Here is an 18,565-nt window from a genome sequence, read left to right as displayed (position 1 = left end):
CTGAGGCAATGCTGCTCCATCATGTCAAGAAAGCTTTTCCTCTGTCTTTGTCTCTAGTGGCAGGAGTTCTGTGTCCATTCTCTCTGCCCTGTGGAGTAAAATGTCATTATAGAGAGGCAGCTAATGTTTTTGTTGCTCCTGCTGTTGCTGTCAGTGTGACTGCTCCTGTTGTTCCTCATCAGAGGTCCATGCAAGAGCTGCATCAATTGCTACCATGCTGCAGTGAAGGCTGACAGCAGAGAAGATCAGATCAAGGTGAATAAAACTCAAGTTAGTGAAATAGTTTCCAAAACATTGGAAATCACCTGTGAATCAGTGAAACCAGGCCCTCAGTATAAGGACTATGACCATAGGCAGGACATGTGCTATGTAACTTCACTATTTAAGGGCTTTCCAGCCTGTCAGCTTCAAAAAACAATGAGTGCTCGCTGTACTTGTTGAGAATTCCACACAACTCAGAAAACCTGCTTTGGCTGTTAAAGCCAGGATTCCGGGCTTAAAAGCTCAGTCCGTTGATTATTTGAATAACTAATTGACTGACCCTACAGTTCCACAAGGATTTTGTGCTTGCCTGGAAACGTGCTCCCATAAAACACAGAAGTGGACAAGGTCATGTTGGGTTTCCAACCTGCCAACATTTCCTGTGTCTTTACCTCACCACCACCCTGCACCTGAACCAGCACCCCCTTGACAGGTTAAATTCTGCCCCAAGGGCTCCATGGCATAATTCAAAGAATAATAGAGAGGCTCTGCTTAGTATCCTGTCCAATATTTATCCCTCAACAAATATGGCCAATTAAAAATGGATTATCTGGTCTTTACCTCAGTTTTGTGGGTGGGGCATTGCTATGTGCAGATTGGCAATCATGTTTCTCTACATTATAATAGTGAATACACTTCAAAATTTCTTCATTAGCTGCAAAGCGCTTTGGGATATCTTGATATTGTGAAAGGCACTATTTAAATACAAGCTTTTTCATGGCATATGGAAAATTAATGTCTTTATATAAATGGGTTTATTATTAGGGTGTAGGAATGAATATTTGAACCACTGTCTTCAGATAGTTAAAACTTTGAGTTTTTTAATTGATCTGAACTATGGCTCCAGAAAGCTGGATCATCACAGAACTCTAAAGATAAGTGACAGGCACATTGTTTATCAAAGTGAGCAGTTGCCTCACTTTCCCCTTGGAAACAGGTTGCAATTTTCCCAAATGACAGGTGGCGAGTGCTATTGATGGCACCGATTTTGCTTCATGGGCTGTTGCACACAATGGTAAATCCTTCATGAATCACAAAACCTGCCAAATCCATCAACATTTAACTTGTCTGTGACCATCAGCACAGGATCATAAAGGTCAATGCTCGCTTCCCAAGTTGCAGTCATGAAGGGAGAACAGAGAAGCTGAGCCCAAAGGTTGAATTGTTGGAAGGATATACAGTTATACCCAAGTGTTCTGTTGCAGCCCATAATAATGACATATGTAATCATCATGCCATTGCATTCAAACAGAAGGATTGATTTGAAGAAAATCCCTTTCAGGATATAACTGAAAGAACAAGGTAATAGTTGCAATGCCAAGTGTTTCTGCTGCATAATGGCAATGCAATGCATACTTTTCCTTCAATGTACTAGAGGATAGTGCATTGAAGGGAGAATAACATTTGTGCAATGCCTATTTTAAGGCAAAATTTTTACCTCGATGGGTGGGCATTCACCCAACCCGCTTGAGTGTAAAATGGCACTTGTTGATGGATTCACATGAGGGGACATGTTTTATTACATTTTTAATATTTTTTTAAAATTCTTCATCTCCCTGAGGCAGCTCTGTGCCTGAGGGAGATTCTCAAGCGCGTACTCGTGCATATGTGTGAAGTTCAATCTCACCCTCCTCTCTCCGCACAGACCAAATGTGCCGGGGAGGAGGTGGCAGACATGGTCAGCCCCCATGATGTGGTATGACGCACATGGGTCCAGTGCTGCAAGCGAATCAATGACCTCTTGCGCTCGGGAAGATTGAGTATCATGTTGGCAGAGATCACTTAAGAGAGTAGGTAGTCTTTCCCTGTACAGTGCAGTTACAGCATTGAATCATTTGCAGCATGTTTCCCTCGCTGGGTGGGCCAGCAGATATTGCCCATGCTTAGTTCACCCTGAGAGGGTATTGCTGAGATGGGGCCTGCACCCGCAACATGTGTGACACTGACATCGAGTACTGTTTTGGGAGCAACCTCAAGGATCTGCACCTAGGCACAGTGCTGGAACATGTCAAAGTCAGACTGCTAACATGCTGGGATGGGAGCTTCCAAGTGATGGGACACCATCCATCTGCTGGCCTTGGCGTTCCATGTGCTTGTGCCTCCTTGCTTGCAAGTTTGGACCGTGTGGTTGCCAATGTGATGGAGGCAGCATGTGGGCAAGGCGGGGTCAGCCCTGGCTTCTTAGTGTGAATGTGCGTCAGCTACAGTGTGATGAATCACTGGAGCCCTGCATTGTCTGGCTGGGGTGGCAGGGATGTGATGAGAATCCAGGTACAGGGTGGACTAATCAATTCTCCTCTCTCCCTTTCAGGAGAAGACCGCACACAATGCTGCTGAGGGATTACGGGCTAGCGGAGGCCAGGCTCAGTTGGCCATAATCAGCAGATATGAGCAGGAGGTGATGGATCTGGAGAGGCGCCATGTGCCCAGGTCCACCGGTGGTGGTGAGGCTGGGGTGCCATGGGGAGGTAAGGTTGCCGTTCACTGAGGTCACCATGTGTGTCCCAGCAGCCATCCCACTATTGAATGTTCAGTGATTGAAGCTTCCAACATAGGTTGACCATTGATTATGGAGGGATGAAAGCATACTGATCTGGGGGACAGGTATGTACATTGACATTGTCTCCACTTGAACTAAACAAATGCCTCTGTTCTTTCTTTCAGCATCACCGGAGCAGGGCCCGGAGGAGGAGGCAGAGGGGCCGCCTCTAACACCTGAGGGCCCTGAACAAATGGAATCACCAGCGTCACATCATCTTTGCCAGGCAGGCACCAGCACAGATACAAGCACCTCGGTCGGAATTAGATTATCAGCTAGTGCCCTGGGGCATGGCGGTGAAGGCACTTCACACTCACTTGAGACAGAGAGTGCCCAGGGTGCCACCAGTCAGAGAACTGCTGGGGACCAGGTATTTGCTTGGTTGGTGATTGATGATGTGCTTCTGGAGTTATCCGTGAGGCAGCAGATGCTGGAAGTCCAGGAGGGTGTGCGGGAGGATCTGGCGGAGATACATGAGGCTATGCATGGCATAGTGCCCGTGCTGGAGGAGTCCAGGCGGAGCATCACCGAGGCAATGAGCCTCATGACCGAACTTTCCTACATGGAGAGAGTGGCGACTCTCGTGGAGAGGCTCCTCCAGGAGAACAATCACGGCTTCCTGGAGTTGTGCTCGGACCTGCAAGCCCTCACAGCGGCATTGACCTCAAATGATCAGTGCCAGTGTGAGAGATGGATTGGGCACCAAGTATCCAAGCTCGGTGCCCATCCACCAATGTTGAGCTAGGAGATCTGAAGTGACCTCACGTCAGTGCAGGAGCTGCCTATTGTTTCTGTGGGCTCCTCTCAGGGCGCTCTGGATGACGGTAGCAGCTTCTCCGCCCCTCTCCCAGTGACCGTGGGATCCAATCAGGCTGCGGCAACTGGGGAGATGCCAGCTGTGGAACTAGCTGCTCCCTCCCGGGCGGTGTCATCAAAGGCTCCACGGGCCTGAGAATGCCCGCCAAGGTCATCCTGGGCCAACAGGACAGCAGAATAAGCAGGCGGTCTCCAATGCCAGGGCCAGCGATGGGGAAGCACCTAGACATATCACCCAGAAACGTAAACTTAAGGCACCTTAGACACACCACGGACTTCTCACTGGTGGTTTTATGTTGCCCTGCTATTAGTTAATGACAAGTTGGTGTGATGCGTAACACCTTTACATTCATTTTATTTTCTGCTTCATTTTGTTAATTCATTAAATTTTGAAATGTGAGCAGGGCTCAGGGTGATTCCTTACTTCTGCAAGTGGACAGGAACCTATGATGTTATGAGTGACTTGTTTGTCATTGAGCTTTATTGAAAGGCACATAGTTAATGTTCCTAACCAGGCAGATGTTGCTCTCAGGTATTGAGTATGGAGCCTGCAGACCTGGCTTGTCCTGGAGGTCCATGTGCGGTATGCTAGCTGAAGGTTCATTGGATTAAAGCCTCCCGAGTGTCCCTGCCTCCCTGGAGTATTCCCAGGTCAGCGTATAGCCCCTCAGCATTTCCCTGTGCGTGGTCATCCTCGGACTCACTGCTGGACCCATTGTGTGCAGCCAGAGCAATTGCGTCTACATCATCTTCCTCCGCTGCATCGCCCCTTTCCAGCGCCAGATAATGGAGAGTGCAGCATCCAACCACTATCAGCGACACACAATCTGGGGGGTATTGGAGTGCGCCCCCTGAGTGGTCCAGGCATCAGAAGTGCATCTTGAGAAACCATTGGTTCTCTCCACCACAGCCCGTGTGGAGGCGTGGCACCTGTTGTAGCGCTGCTCAGCTTCTGTTCTTGGATGGCGAGAGGCATCATGAGCCACCTTTTGAGGGGATAGTCCTTGTCACCCAGCAGCCATCCATCCAGCCAGGCTGGAGCACTGAAGAGCCTCAGCACCTGGAAGTGTCTGAGGATGTAGGAATTGTGGGAGCTGCCTGGGTACCTTGCACAGACGTAGAATCAGCATCCTGTGATCACACACTATCTGCACGTTCATGGAGTGGAAGCCCTTCCTGTTGACGAAGGCACCGGGCTCACCTTGATGGCCACATGTGTACAGTCTATTGCACCCTGGACACGGGGGAAGCCAGCAATGGCTGCAAAGCCTCTGGCTCGCAATGTCTGACTTGTCTGGTCCCAATGGTAGTGAACGAAAGTCAATGCATGCCTAAACAGAGCATCGGTCACCTGCTTGACACAAGTGTGGACAGCTGACTGGGAGACATCGCAAAGATCACCCACCGAGCCCTGGAAAGAGCCAGAGGCTTAGAAGTTGTTAGCAGCCGTGACTTTCAATGCCACTGGCATGGGTGCCTACCCACACAGTTGGTGTCGATCTCAGGGCCAATCATCTGACAAATGGAGGTCAGTGTCTCCCTTGAGAGATGGAGCCTCCTTTGGTACTGCACCTCAGACATATTGAGGTAGCTGCTTTGCCGCCTGTAAACCATGGTAGCAGGATAGTGGCATCTTCTGAGGCCCCTTCCACCTTGGACTTCCTGGTGGCCCTGCGCCCCTTGTGCCTGCGCCGCTCCTCCCAAAGGTGGCTCCCCTGGAGGCTGAATGTGGACTCCTGACCTCCTCCCCCTTCTGAACCTCCCTTCCTCCTCAAGAGAGGTGCCCCCAGTAGAGAGTACAACTCCCATTCCCAGGCTGAGGGAAGGCTTCCTGAAACCAGCAAGGCCCCAGAAATGATGTTCACTCACTGCCATATATTAATTATTTCTCCTTGCTTCCGCAGACACATCTGCCAAAGAGCTGACTGTGTCCATGACCCAAGGTCTCCAGTCAAGCCCCGAAGAAACCTCTGAAGAGGAATCTGGTGGCACCTTTCCTGAAGACCCATCAGAGCGCTCACCCACACCCTCCACCAGTGCAGAGACACACACCTCGATGGGATCTAGCTTTAGAATAGCCTTAGGACCACAATCTGGTCAGCACATCACACTGATCCACAGCAGGCGGCGGCAGGGACCTCCCTGTTGTCTGACAGTCAGAGGACGACTGGAGGCCTGAAATTTTCTACGTCCGAGTCAGATGATGAGCCTCTGCACTCAGTCATATCACGGTTGCTGGAGCTGTAATGGGAAGCTAGGGAACATCAGGAGGGGATGTCCACTTCACTACTCAGATTGCCAGGTATGATGAAAGAGTCTGTCCACCTTCAGGCTGAACTGATAGCACTGGCATACCAACATACCGAAGTCAACACTGCTAGGATGGCAACCTCCATGGAGACCTTGGTCCAGGACTTCGTTCCTGCACCGCTGCTTGGGCTGAACTCCATCGCTGATGCGATATTTGGCCTCCAACAGTGTGTATGCGAGAGGGGTGCCAGGCAGCTGGATCTCACTCCAGCTATCCCTGTTCTTCAAGGAGTCAGCCTGGGGTCGCCGGGCACCCATAGGGAGGTGGATCCACAGGTGCACACCCCGGGACCATCCATCCAGGTGACTCCGAGAGTGCCCGACCCATCTGACTCTCCTCTTCCTGTGATCTCAGCAGCTCCAGCTCCACAGGCCGAGGAGGGTGCCATTGCCACACAGCAGGACCCCAAAAGCAGGCAGGGCCCCACCAAGTGTTGGTCCTCCAGAGGACGCCCGTCAAGGCCATCACAGACAGACAGTCAGCAGGCTTCCTCCACCCCCACTGTGCATATCTGGGAACCACTGAGACAGGGCTAGGAAAGTTAAGAAGGATTATTTGCACAGCCTGGGCATTGCTGTTAATCACTTGTCCAAACTGTTCACCTTTGTCAATGAACTCCCAAGAATGTCTTCCTGCCTATGGCTCCTTATTCTGATGAGCAGTGTTCTTGTCATTCAGATGTGAAACCTTTCTGCACAAGATAAAGGCAGGTGTCTCATTCCAGGGTCTCTTCCCTGTGCTCTGTGTGGCCTTCAGTCCAGCCTCACACTCCCTGGAAACATTACTGATACCTACCTGCACCTCGGTGGTACTGGTCATTGCTGCCAGGATGTAGTGGGCAGGTGCCACAGAGTTCTCTCATTCTCTCTGTCACGCTCTCAGCAACTTTAAGGTGGGTGTGTCCCCTAACTCTTCAGTATCTGTGACCACTGATGCTGTGCACCAGTTCCTGAAGGGCTCAGGTGCTGAAGGCGGACAAAGGATCAGATGCTTCTAAAGTTTCATGGCTATGTCTCTATGATATGACTCTGATCACAGAATGAAAGTGACCTGCCCTCGGGCAGACAGGAGTCAGGTATTCCCAGAGGATATGTGAGGATTTATGGAGTGTCCTCACTGCATGCTGTCATCATCCTCCTGTTATCGAGCAACCATTAGGGCATACACTGCAAGTCAAATGACAGGAGCATTCTCATAGGGAGTGTTCGCATTGCCAGAAGCCAGACCAGAGTTACACATTCACAGATGTGATGTGAGGATCTATGGGGTCACCTCACTGCATGTCATCATCATCCTCCACAAATCTAGCAGCTATGAGGGTCTCCTGAGTGCACTTGCCTCATCTAGCCAGTGCGAGGGCCTCATTCCTGTCATTGTTCCCTGTGAGACCCCCTCACCCTCATCCTCTTTGGCTTCCTCCTCATCGGAGGAGACCTCCTGTTCTTCTATCTCCTCCTCAACCAGCTCATCTCCCCATCGCAGCGCCAGCTTGTAAATGGTGTTGCAGATGACGACAATGCGTGACACCCTCTGCGGACTGTATAACAGGGCTGCACCAGACTGATCCAGGCACCAGAACCTCATCTTCAGCATCCCGATGGTCTGCTGCACCAAGTTGCGAGCTGCAGCATGAGCATTATAGCGTCGCTCTGCTGCAGTCTGAGGCCACCACACGGGTGTCATCACCCACGGCCTCTGAAGGTAGCCGTTGTCCCCGAGGAGCCATTCCTGCAAATTCTGTGGGCCCTGGAAAACTCCAGGGATCTGTGACCAACTGACGATGCACACTCCCTTAAACCCTGCGCACACCTGCAGGATGCATTTCTGGTGGCCGCACAGTTGCACATTCAGCGAGTGGTTACCCTTGAGGTTAATGTGGTTCACCGTGTGTTGCAGTGAAGATCTGGGTGCCACGTGAGTGCAGTCGATCACACCCTGCGCCTGTGGGAAACCCGAGATCTGGGCAAATCCAATCGCTTTGGAGCACTTGATGGCACTTTGATGTCTCTGCATTGTTTGAGTGGGCAGATAAGCTAGAGGCCTGACTCCAATCATATCAATGTGGCTGCATCTGACCTGTCTGAATAGCACTTTCCTCACCCACCCTATCCCCCATGCCCAATGCCTGTGTGCAATATTCAACAGCAGGGCCTTGCCCTCCCACCCGCCACCGCACCCCCCCCCCCCCCACCCACCGCCATCCTCTCACAAGTTGCCTCAATGGCAGGCGCTTTCCCTCCCCCCACGCTCAGAAGTCACCTCAATGGCGGGGTTGCACTTGCCCCCACCCCCCCACCACCCACAACACATCACCTCAACATTTTGGTTTAATGTTTGTAACCTTCCTGTAACATTTGACTTTCTGTTTGCAGTGTCCCTTTAAGGGACTGCATTTATTTTGTCCCTCGTTTTTCTTAATTTGGTTTAACTGGCATCATCATAAGTAAAGCTGCCTGCTGCAGGGAGGGGTGGGGATAGAGGAGGACCTCTTTGTAAACCTGCCTCTGGGCCTGGCCAGGCTGACCATTAACAGGGCCAGGCAGTGGGTCAGCAAGGGGGTCGTCCTGCCCAACTGCCTGCCCCTCTTCCACAGCAACGTTCTCGGCTGGATGCCCTTGGAGATGGAGCTTGCAGTGTCTATTGGCATGATAGAGGCTTTGTGTGCCCAGTGGGTACTGAGAGGACTGGAATGCTTTATAGACCCTCTTGACCACATTTTAATTTGGCATTTGTAAATTTCCTTTAACATTTAACTTTTTGTTTGAAGTATCCCTTTAAGGGGCTGCTTTTTGATTTGTCCCTCACTTTACTAATTTAGTTTAAATGGTTCATCAAAAGAGGGGAGAAGTCAGCTCTGTAATGGACAATAAACATTTTCTACCCAGCATCCTAGTCTCTTGTATCCTTTAAATTCAGGCTTGGGAGTTAGCCAGCAGAGAGCACCTTGGATGAGGACCCTGAGGGCAGCACTATTGTGGATGCATCACAGCGCTCACCCAGACTCTCCACCAGCGCAGCGACACACACCCCGGTGGGGCCTAGATGTAGATTAGCCTCAGAATAACAGTCTGGTGAGTACAGTACACAATCTGTTCTGCAGCAGGTGGAGGCAGGGACATCCTTGGTCACTGGCACTCAGAGGCTTTCTGGAGGCAAGGAATCTGCTGAGTCTGAGTCAGATGATGAGCCCCTGGGCCCATCCTCAATCAGTTCATGGAGCTGCAAAGGCAATCACGGAAAAAACCAGGAAGGAATGTCTGGTGTGTTCCTCAGATTGCAAGGGGTGATCGAGGAGTCCGTCCACCTCCAGTCTGAGTTGATAGCGCCAACATCATGCCAAAGCACTGAGGTCAACACTGGCAGGATGGTGGCCATCATGGAAACCTTGGTCCAGGCCATTAGTCCTGCACAGCTGAGCAGGCTGATCTCCATCGCTGATGCCATAGTTGTCCTCCAACAGTGTCAACATGAGAGGGGTGTAGGGCAGCTCGATCTCACTCCAGCATCCCCTTCTCCACAAGGAGTCAGCCAGGGGTCACTGGGCACCCATCGGGAGGAGAACCAGCAGTTTGACACCCCAGGGCCATCCAACCAGGTGACTCCAGGAATGTCCAACTGATCCAAATTTCCTCTTCCTGGAACCCCACAGTTCAATCTCCACAGGCCATGGAGGGTGCAGCTGGCCCACACCAGGTCTTGGCCCTCAAGAGGATGCCTGCCTAAGTCAGTGCAGACAGGGTGTAGCAGTCAGCAGGCTGCCTCCACCTCCACTGTGGATGTTGGGGGAAGCACCAAGGCATAGCGACAGGGTTAGGAAAGCTAAGGCATAATTGCACAGCGTGGGCAAGGGTGTTAATCACTTGTACATAATGTTCACTATTTTCAATAAACTCCAAAGAATGCCTCCTTGTCTATGGCTCCTTGTTGTGATGAGCAGTGTTCATGTCACTCAGATGTGAAATCTCAGTTCGTGTCTCAGTCCAGGGCCTCTTCCCTGTGCAGTGTGTAACCTTCAGATCAAATGATGGTCCAGTTTCACATTCACTCGACACATTAATGATGCCTGCACCTTGGTGGTGCTTGTCATTGCTGCAAGAATGTAGTGGGCAGGCTTCACAGAGTTCCGTCATTCTCTCTGTGTGCTCTCAGCACCTTTGAGGTGGGGCTGGCCCTCCAACTCTTTAGCATCTGTGTTTGGTGACAGTGTGGTTCTGAATAGGTCAGGTGCTGAAGGCTGTCAAATGATCAGGTGCATTTAAAGTTTCACGACTGCATCTCCATGATATGACCCTGATCACAGAGCGCAAGTGAGTGCCCTCAGCTAGACAGGAGCCAAACATTCACAGAGGCTATGTGGAAAATCTATAGAGTGTCCCCACTGCATGTCGTCATCATCCTCCTGCAATCGAGTGACTATTAGGGGCTCTGCTGCATCTCCATGACAGGAACAGCTTCACAAAGGGCATGCGTGCTGCCATAAGCCAGAGTGGAGTCAAACGTTCATAGGTGCAAGATGAGGTTTTCAGGGCTGCCCTTACTGCATCTCATCATCATCCTTCATGAATCTAGCAGCTATGAGGGCTTCCCGATGTGCTCCTGCCTCGTCTGGCCAGTGTGGTGGCTTATCACTGGCCAGAATGCTCATTTTTGACAATCTTATCCACATACTTCTCTCACTCCCCCCGCACCTCCCCCACCCCACCCCTGGCAGGTGCTTGTGTATTACCTTCAGTCTGTGCTGCCTTGCCCCCCACAACCCTGGCCTCACCCACACTGGAACCCTTGCCCAGCATCACACTGAAAGCCAGCTCAGAAAAAAAATGACATAAAACAGAAAATCCTGAAAAAACTCAGCAGTGCCTGTGTGGAGAGAAACAGAGCTAATGTTTTGAATCTGTATGACTTTTCTTTTGAGCTAAAGAGAAGTAGAAATGTGATGAAATGTATACTGTTTAAGGTGGGAGGGGGGGTGTGGAGCAGGTGAAGTTGGATAGAAGGAGAGCGATAGGCGGGGGCTTAGGAGAGTTTGACAAGGATGTCATGGGCACAAGACAAATGGAGTGTTAATGGTAGTGGTTAGAGCTAAAGAAGATCCTGATAGGGGCGCTGATAGTGGGAAAAGACAACAATTGACTCCAGTACAACACTATAATAGTCCTTGACCTTTAACCATAAGCTTTATGAATTGACTTGAAAACTGTGTTGCTGAAGCACTGGAACACTTATAATGAGCTTTGCAACCTTATTTAGCCTTGAATTTGGTTTTGAATTCAGTCTGGGAGGCCTAGTGTTTTCCTCCCTTTGAAGCTAAATCTGATAAACTGTTGTGACTCCCATTTTCCAGATTGGCAAAGAACATCATTCCACCCTTTCCTGTGCCATCTTGAAAAACAGATTCATATTCAAAGTAGCAGGATAGATTTTGCTGTTCCTGAGGGGGTTTTTAAAAAATATTTTTGTTCACAGAATATGGGAATCGCTGGCAGTGGCCAGTTTTTATTGCCCAATTGTCCTTGAGAAGATGGTGGTGGTGGTGAGCTGTTTTTTTAATCTGCTGCAGCCCATATTTGAAAGGTACTTCCACAGTGCTGTTAGGTACAGAGTTCCAGGATATTAATCTAAAAATTAAGAAGGTGTGATGACATATTTCCAAATTAGGATTGTGCACGATTTACATTTGAACATATGGAATAGGAGCAGAAGTAGGCCATTTGGCCTCTTGAGCCTCCTCTGCCATTCAATAAGATCATGGCTGACCTGTTTGTGTTTCAATTTCCACATTCCCAATTACCCCCAATAATTTTTGATTATCTTGCCGAACAAGAATCTATCCAACTCTGCCTTAAAAATATTCAATGACTCCACCTCCATCACCTTCTGAGGCAGAGTTCCAAAGTTGCACAACCCTCTGAGAGAAAAAAAATTCCCCTCATCTCTGTCCTATAAGGATGACCCCTAATTTTACAATGGTGGCCCCAAGACGTTCCTCTTGTGACTCACCCACAAGAGGAGATATCCTTTCCATGACCGCCTTGTCAAGACCATTCAGGATCTTATATACTTCAATCAAGTCACCCATCACCCTTCTAAAGTCCAGTAGAAACAAGCCAAGTCTGGCCAACCTTTCATCTTACTCCAGCTATCAATCTAGTAATCCTACTTTGAACCACCTCCAATGCATTTACATGCTTCCTCAAATAAGGGGAACAAAACTGCACAGTATTCAAGGTGTGGTCTTACCAATGCCCTGTATTACTGAAGCATAACATCCTTACGTTTACATTCAATCCCTTTCATAATAAAGGAGGGGCACTTGCTGGTGGCAGTGCTCATATAAGTCCACTGCATTTGTCCTTCTCGATGATGGGACTCATGGGTTTGAAAGACGCTGTCAAAGGAACTTTGTGCAGGACATCTTGTAGATGATAACCACTGCAGCCATGGTGTACCAATGTAGAGGAAATGAATGTTTAAGGCGGTGGATGGGGTGCTAATCAAGCAGGCTGCTTAGTCCTGAATGGTGTCAAGCTTCTTGAGTGTTTTTGGAGCTGCACTAATCCAGGAAAGGTGGGAATATTCAATCACACACTTGGCTTGTAGATGTGAAAAGGTTTTGGGTCGTTAGAATGTGAATCACTTACCATAGAATACCCAGCCTCTGACCTGTTTTTGTAGTTGCTATAGACATGTGGATCTTCCAATTAAATTTCTGGTCAATGGTTAATCCCAGGATGTTGATGGTGGGGAGTCAGTAATGGTTACTTGCCACCAATCAACCCAAACCTGAATGTTGTCCAAGTCTCGCTGCATATGGACACGGACTGCTTCAGCATCTGAAGGGTTGCAAATGGAACTGAACACTATTAAATCATCAGCAAAATCTCTGAGTCTTGCCTTATGATGTAGGAAAGGTCATTGATGAAGTGGCTGAAGATGGTTAGGTCTGGAAGACTGCTCTGAGAAACTCCTAAAGCAATGGCTTGGGGCAGAGATGATTGTCCTCCAGTGACCATACCATCCTCCTTAGTGCTGGTATAAAAGCAATATACCAAGTTTGCTGCAAATCTGAATTGAAACATGTTGTTGGAAATACTAAGATGATCAAGCAGTGTCTATGGAGAAAAGGTGTAAAGTTTCAGGTCAGAAGCTAGGGATCCTGTGGTGAGTAACTCACCTCCTGACTCCCCAAAGCCTGTCCACCATCTACAAGGCAAAAGTCAGGAGTGTGGGAGAATACTTTACACTTGCCTGGATGGGTGCAGCTCCAACAGAACTCAAGAAGTTTGACACCATCGAGGACAAAGCAGCCTGTGTGATTGGCACCCCATCCACAAACATTCCCTCCATAACTGATGCACGGTGGCAGCAGTGTGTACCATCTACAAGATGCACTGCAGGAGCTCACCAAGCCTCCTTAGACTGCACTTTCCAAACACACGACCACTATCATCTAGAAGGCCAAAGGTGGCAGATAGATTGAATACCACCGCCTGGAAGTTCTCCTCCAAGCCACTCGCCATCCTGACTTAGAAATAAATCACCATTCCTTTGTTTTCGCTGGGTCAAAATCCTAGAACTCCTTCCCTAACAGCATTGTGGGTGTACCTAGACCACATGGACTGCAGCAGTTCAAGAAGGCAGCTCACCACCACCTTCCCAAGGGCAATTAGGGATGGGCAATACATGCTGACCTAGCCAGTGATCCCACGAATGAATTTAAAAAAACAGTTCTGAAGGAAGAACATCACCTGAAATTTTGAAGGACCTTTTCCCAGGCCATTGGAGGCAGGATTGGAAGCAGAGGGATTGGGACCATGAAAATTTGAAAAAGTGCCAGCAGACAGGTTTTCCAATATGTTCCTGCTTTCTCCTGTTTCTCCCAGGGCTTGGATGGACAGGTGTGCAGGCATTAACCTGCCTGTTAGCGGTGGGGGGCCAATTAAGTTAATTATGGAGACAATTAACTGGCAATTTTGGATGGCTATGGAAATTTGTCTGTGACATTCAGGAGTCAAGCTCCTACCAAGTCTGCTACTTGTCTACTCCTAGGAGATGAGAGCTGAGCAGGTCAGAGCACCATGAAATTATTAATCAGTCATTTTAAAGGACAAAATTGACAAATCTCAGGGCATCCATAGGCAAATGCTACAAATGCACATAGAAGAAATTTGGGCAGGGTGGCACACATGCCCATGAGGAAGCCTGCCTGATTAACAGATAGTAAGATTAATGGATGGAAAGTTAGGCAGCCTCTGATAGGACTAGTCAAATTTCCTCTATTCACCACACCCAAGTAAATCAAACATCTTTCTGTTGCAGGGATAGGAGATCTGTCCCTTTCCAATGATCGGGTTTAGTTTCTCGTCAATCCATCTGGACTATAACAGCAACAAACAAATGTTTTCAACAGAAAAGTTCTTACAAGCATCCGTAGCTGCATTTCTAACAAAAAAAATGCTATATCCTTGCACCCTAACAATTGTGCAAAAAGCACTTATGAACAGATACAGAATACATGTCCTGAAGTGGCATGGTTGTACTGTACAGAAATGCACCAGCAGTTCTAAATAGAAAGCACAAAAGGTATCACATCTGGAAAAATTTGTCAATTAGCAACTTCATCACATAACCTCTCGGTGTTGATGACTTGAGGTCATTGGTCCAGTTTTTTACAGAAAATATACCGTTCTCAGAACTTACCAGAAAAAAGGGAGTGATGCAATTATTGTGGTATCAAGAGCCAATTGTATCAGAAGATTTTTGAAGGATTGTACTCAAATAATGTTATTTGACAACAAGATTGTTTACCAAGATAGTGCTGGAATAGACATAGCAGCTCCAATTTTAAGCAGTATTCTCAAAAGATTATTTAATCAATTTTAAATACTGGGAGAGATAAGATCAGTGCAGGGTGTTATTGAAGTAAATCCAATAGATTTTGCTTTCAATAATTTTTTATGATGGCAACAGTTAACAGATTATCTTATTCTCTGTATTATTCAATAATTATTTCCACATGGTTGATTTTATCTCCTTAATTAACTAACAACCTTGATTATGTTTTCTAGATACTGTCTTTACATTTACATTGTTTAATACAATTAAACTGTGCAATTGCAAAAGACTATTTGCTCAGAGAATATGGGTGAGAACTTTGAAGTACAGGAATATTTTATGGCGTACATATGTTCATGTCTATTGTATAACTGCACAGTATCTCTACAGGTAATCATCTGGGACAATTTTAAAGCTATAATCCAAGTCAAAGGATGCATTTAAATCAAGGTCATGTTGCAAACATCTCACTTACATTTTCCATGAATTAATTTCTAAAGTTGTTTGTTTTCAACCATTTCTTTGTCAGTTAGCACGTGTTGAGGTTTCCATCTTCAAATAAAGGCAATAGGATTTTTTTTTGCATGAATTGACTTTTACGGAACTTTTGTCCTGTTTCTGAATAGCTCACGATGGAATAGAATTTTCTCTTCTCTCATTGGGTGCTGAACTGATATAGCAGGTTGCTCACCAATTATAGAAGTTGGCTGATAGTCGTTCCATTGATGAACTTCTTGCGGCAAATCATCCACCTCACAGCTGCTCAATTATTCATCTACAGGGAAAAAGTTCCGCTGGCAGGCACCATCTGATTCACCCACCTCGCCGTGACCTTATTGCTCCCTAACTCTGGTGCCTTATTTAAATGGTGCCCCTGAACAGTGTTCGCACTCTCTGCGGCAGCTCAAGTGAAGACATGGCTCGCAAAGGCATAAAGTATGCTGCACCCAAATTCAGTGACACCTCACTGGAGCACCTGTTGAGCACATTCAAGGTCCGCTGCGATGACCTCTACCCCCGCCCTGGCCGCAGGCCTTCCACCAAGGTGACCATACTGGCTTGGGAGGTGGTCGCAGTGGTGGTCAGTGCAAATACACTGCAGAAGAGGTCAGCTACCCAGTGCAGGAAGAGGATGAACGATCTCATCCGTTCCAACAGGGTAAGTCACCCATCTCATCGTTCTCAACTCACACACTGTCAAGCCCATCACACATTCACAAGGATCTCATCTGCTGCCACCTCAGGGACATCATCACTCACTATCATACACCTTCACAGCTCCATCTGTCATTACCTCTTCTGGAGTCTGCATCCTTATCGTGTCCAGGGCTCCAGTCATCACCAACTCATGCCAGGAACCCTTATCATCTCCTCCTACATCCATCTTGCTCACATTCAGGCAATGACTATCTCCAACAAGAGAAATCATAACCACTCTCTTTGACATTCAATGGCATTAGTGTCACTGCATCCTCTGCCACCAACATCCTGGGGATCACCATTGACCAGAAACTGAACTGGAGCGGCCATTAATTACCATGGTTCTGTCGTTAGATCAGAGGCTGGGTATTCTATGATAAGTGGCTCAACTGACTGCCCAAAAGTTCTTTACTCCTTTCAAGGCCAAAATCAGGAATGTATTGGAATACTCTCCACTTGCCTGGATGGATGCAGCTTCAGTAATGCCCAAATTCAAGACAAAGCTGGCTATTTAATTGGCATGCCATCAACTGGCATAGATATCAACTTTTCCTGGCATTGGTGTATTGTGTACTAGCTAAAAGATCCAATGTAGAAACTCCCCAAGGCTTCATTGACAGTACATCCCAAAGATGTGACATCCACCATCTAGAAGGTCAAGGATAGCAGTTGCATGGTAACACCATCACCTTCAAGTTCTCTTCAAACACACAAATAGTAAAGCGATAGTCAAAGAAAGAGGTAAGGTCACTTAGGGACCATTAAGGAGACTTTCCTGTGGAGACAGTAACCACAGCTGAGTTACTAGGTGAACACTTTGCATTTATCTTTATTAGGGAAGATGCAGCCAATGCAGCAATAAGGGAGGAGGCAGTAGTGATATTGGATAGGATGAAATTGGATAAAGAAGAAGTTTTCAAAGTAGCTATGTTACTCTGTAATCTTGGCAATTACAACCCAGTCGGCCTAACCTTTGTGGTGAGAAAACTTTTAGGGACAATGTCGGGCCTGATTTTAACTCTGTAACAAGTGGATCAGTTTGGAGCGGGTTCAAATCTTGCCCAACAGTCAAGAACAAAATTAACTGGCATTTGGAAAATAATGGGCTAATAAATTGGTGTCAATGTGGATTTATTGAATGAAAATTGTGTTTTATTAAAATGATTATGTTTTTGATGAAGTAACTGCGCAGTGGCAGTCCTGCTGCTCCTCTTGGACCACAAGTAGTGTTGTAAAGACACTTTCCTCCTGGATTCTTCTCTTCTCGCCTTTAGCTGCTGATTTTCCTGAGGTCAGGAAAACTTGGCCACCTATGGTTAACAATAGAGTGACTATTAAAATGGTGGTATACATCCTTATTTTAACTGTGAAATGGCCAAACCACTCCCTGTGAGCAGATTGATCAGCCGCCCAACACCCCACATCTGTTGAAACTGGAATTGGGAGGGTTTGAGACGGATTTCAGATTTCTTGTATTTTAACTTTTATTAGAACCCCAAACCAGCTGTATGTATCACTCTTCTTACCTTTATCATTCCTGTTTCCTTCCCTCTCTCATTCCCAATCATATCCTTTTCATTTTTATTTCCCTCGTCTTGTCTCTCATACTTTACCCTGTTCCCTTTTTCATTCAATCTCTTTGCCTTCCTGCAGAATTTATTGGCGCTGACTTGCAGATGACACAAAGCTGGGTGGGAGGGTGCACTGTGAGGAGGATGCAGAGATGCTTCAGCGTGATCTGCACAAGCTGAGTGAGTGGGCAAATGCATGGCAGCTGCAGTATAATGTGGATAAATGTGAGGCTATCCACTTTGGTAACAAAAACAGGAAGGCAGATTATTATTTGAATGGCTATAAATTGAGAGAGGGGAATGTGCAACGAGACCTGGGTGTCCTCGTACACCAGTCGCTGAAGGTAAGCATGCAGGTGCAGCAGGCGGTAAGGAAGGCAAATCATATGTTGGCCTTCATAGCGAGAGGATTCGAGTACAGGAACAGGGGTGTCTTGCTGCAACTGTATAGGGCCTTTGTAAGACCACACTTGGAATATTGTGTGCATTTTTGGTCTCCTTATCTGAGGAAGGATGTTCTTGCTATAGAGGGAGTGCAGCGAAGGTTTACCCGACTGATCCCTGGGATGGCAGGACTGACATATGAAGAGAGATTGTGTCGGTTAAGATTATACTCGCTGGAGTTCAGAAGAATGAGGGGGGATCTCATCGAAACCTATAAAATTCTAACAGGACTAGACAGGGTAGATGCAGGAAGGATGTTCAGAACCAGGGGTCACAGTCTGAGGATATGGGGTAGACTATTTTGAGCTGAGATGAGGAGAAATTTACTCACCCAGAGAGTGACGAGCCTGTGGAATTTGCTATCACAGAAAGTATTTGAGGCCAAAACATTGTATGTTTTCAAGAAGGAGTTAGATAAAGCTCTTGAGGCGAAAGGGATCAAAGGATATGGGGAGAAAGCGGGAGCAGGCTATTGAGTTGGATGATCATCTATGATCATAATGAATGGCGGAGCAGGCTCAAAGGGTCGAAAGGCCTACTTCTGCTCCTAGTTTCTATGTTTCTATGATTGCAAATAGCTGCAGTTAA

Source organism: Carcharodon carcharias, chromosome 6 (genome assembly GCF_017639515.1).
Source record: "Carcharodon carcharias isolate sCarCar2 chromosome 6, sCarCar2.pri, whole genome shotgun sequence".
Taxonomy (NCBI): Eukaryota; Metazoa; Chordata; class Chondrichthyes; order Lamniformes; family Lamnidae; genus Carcharodon; species Carcharodon carcharias.
This window is presented reverse-complemented; position numbering follows the sequence as displayed.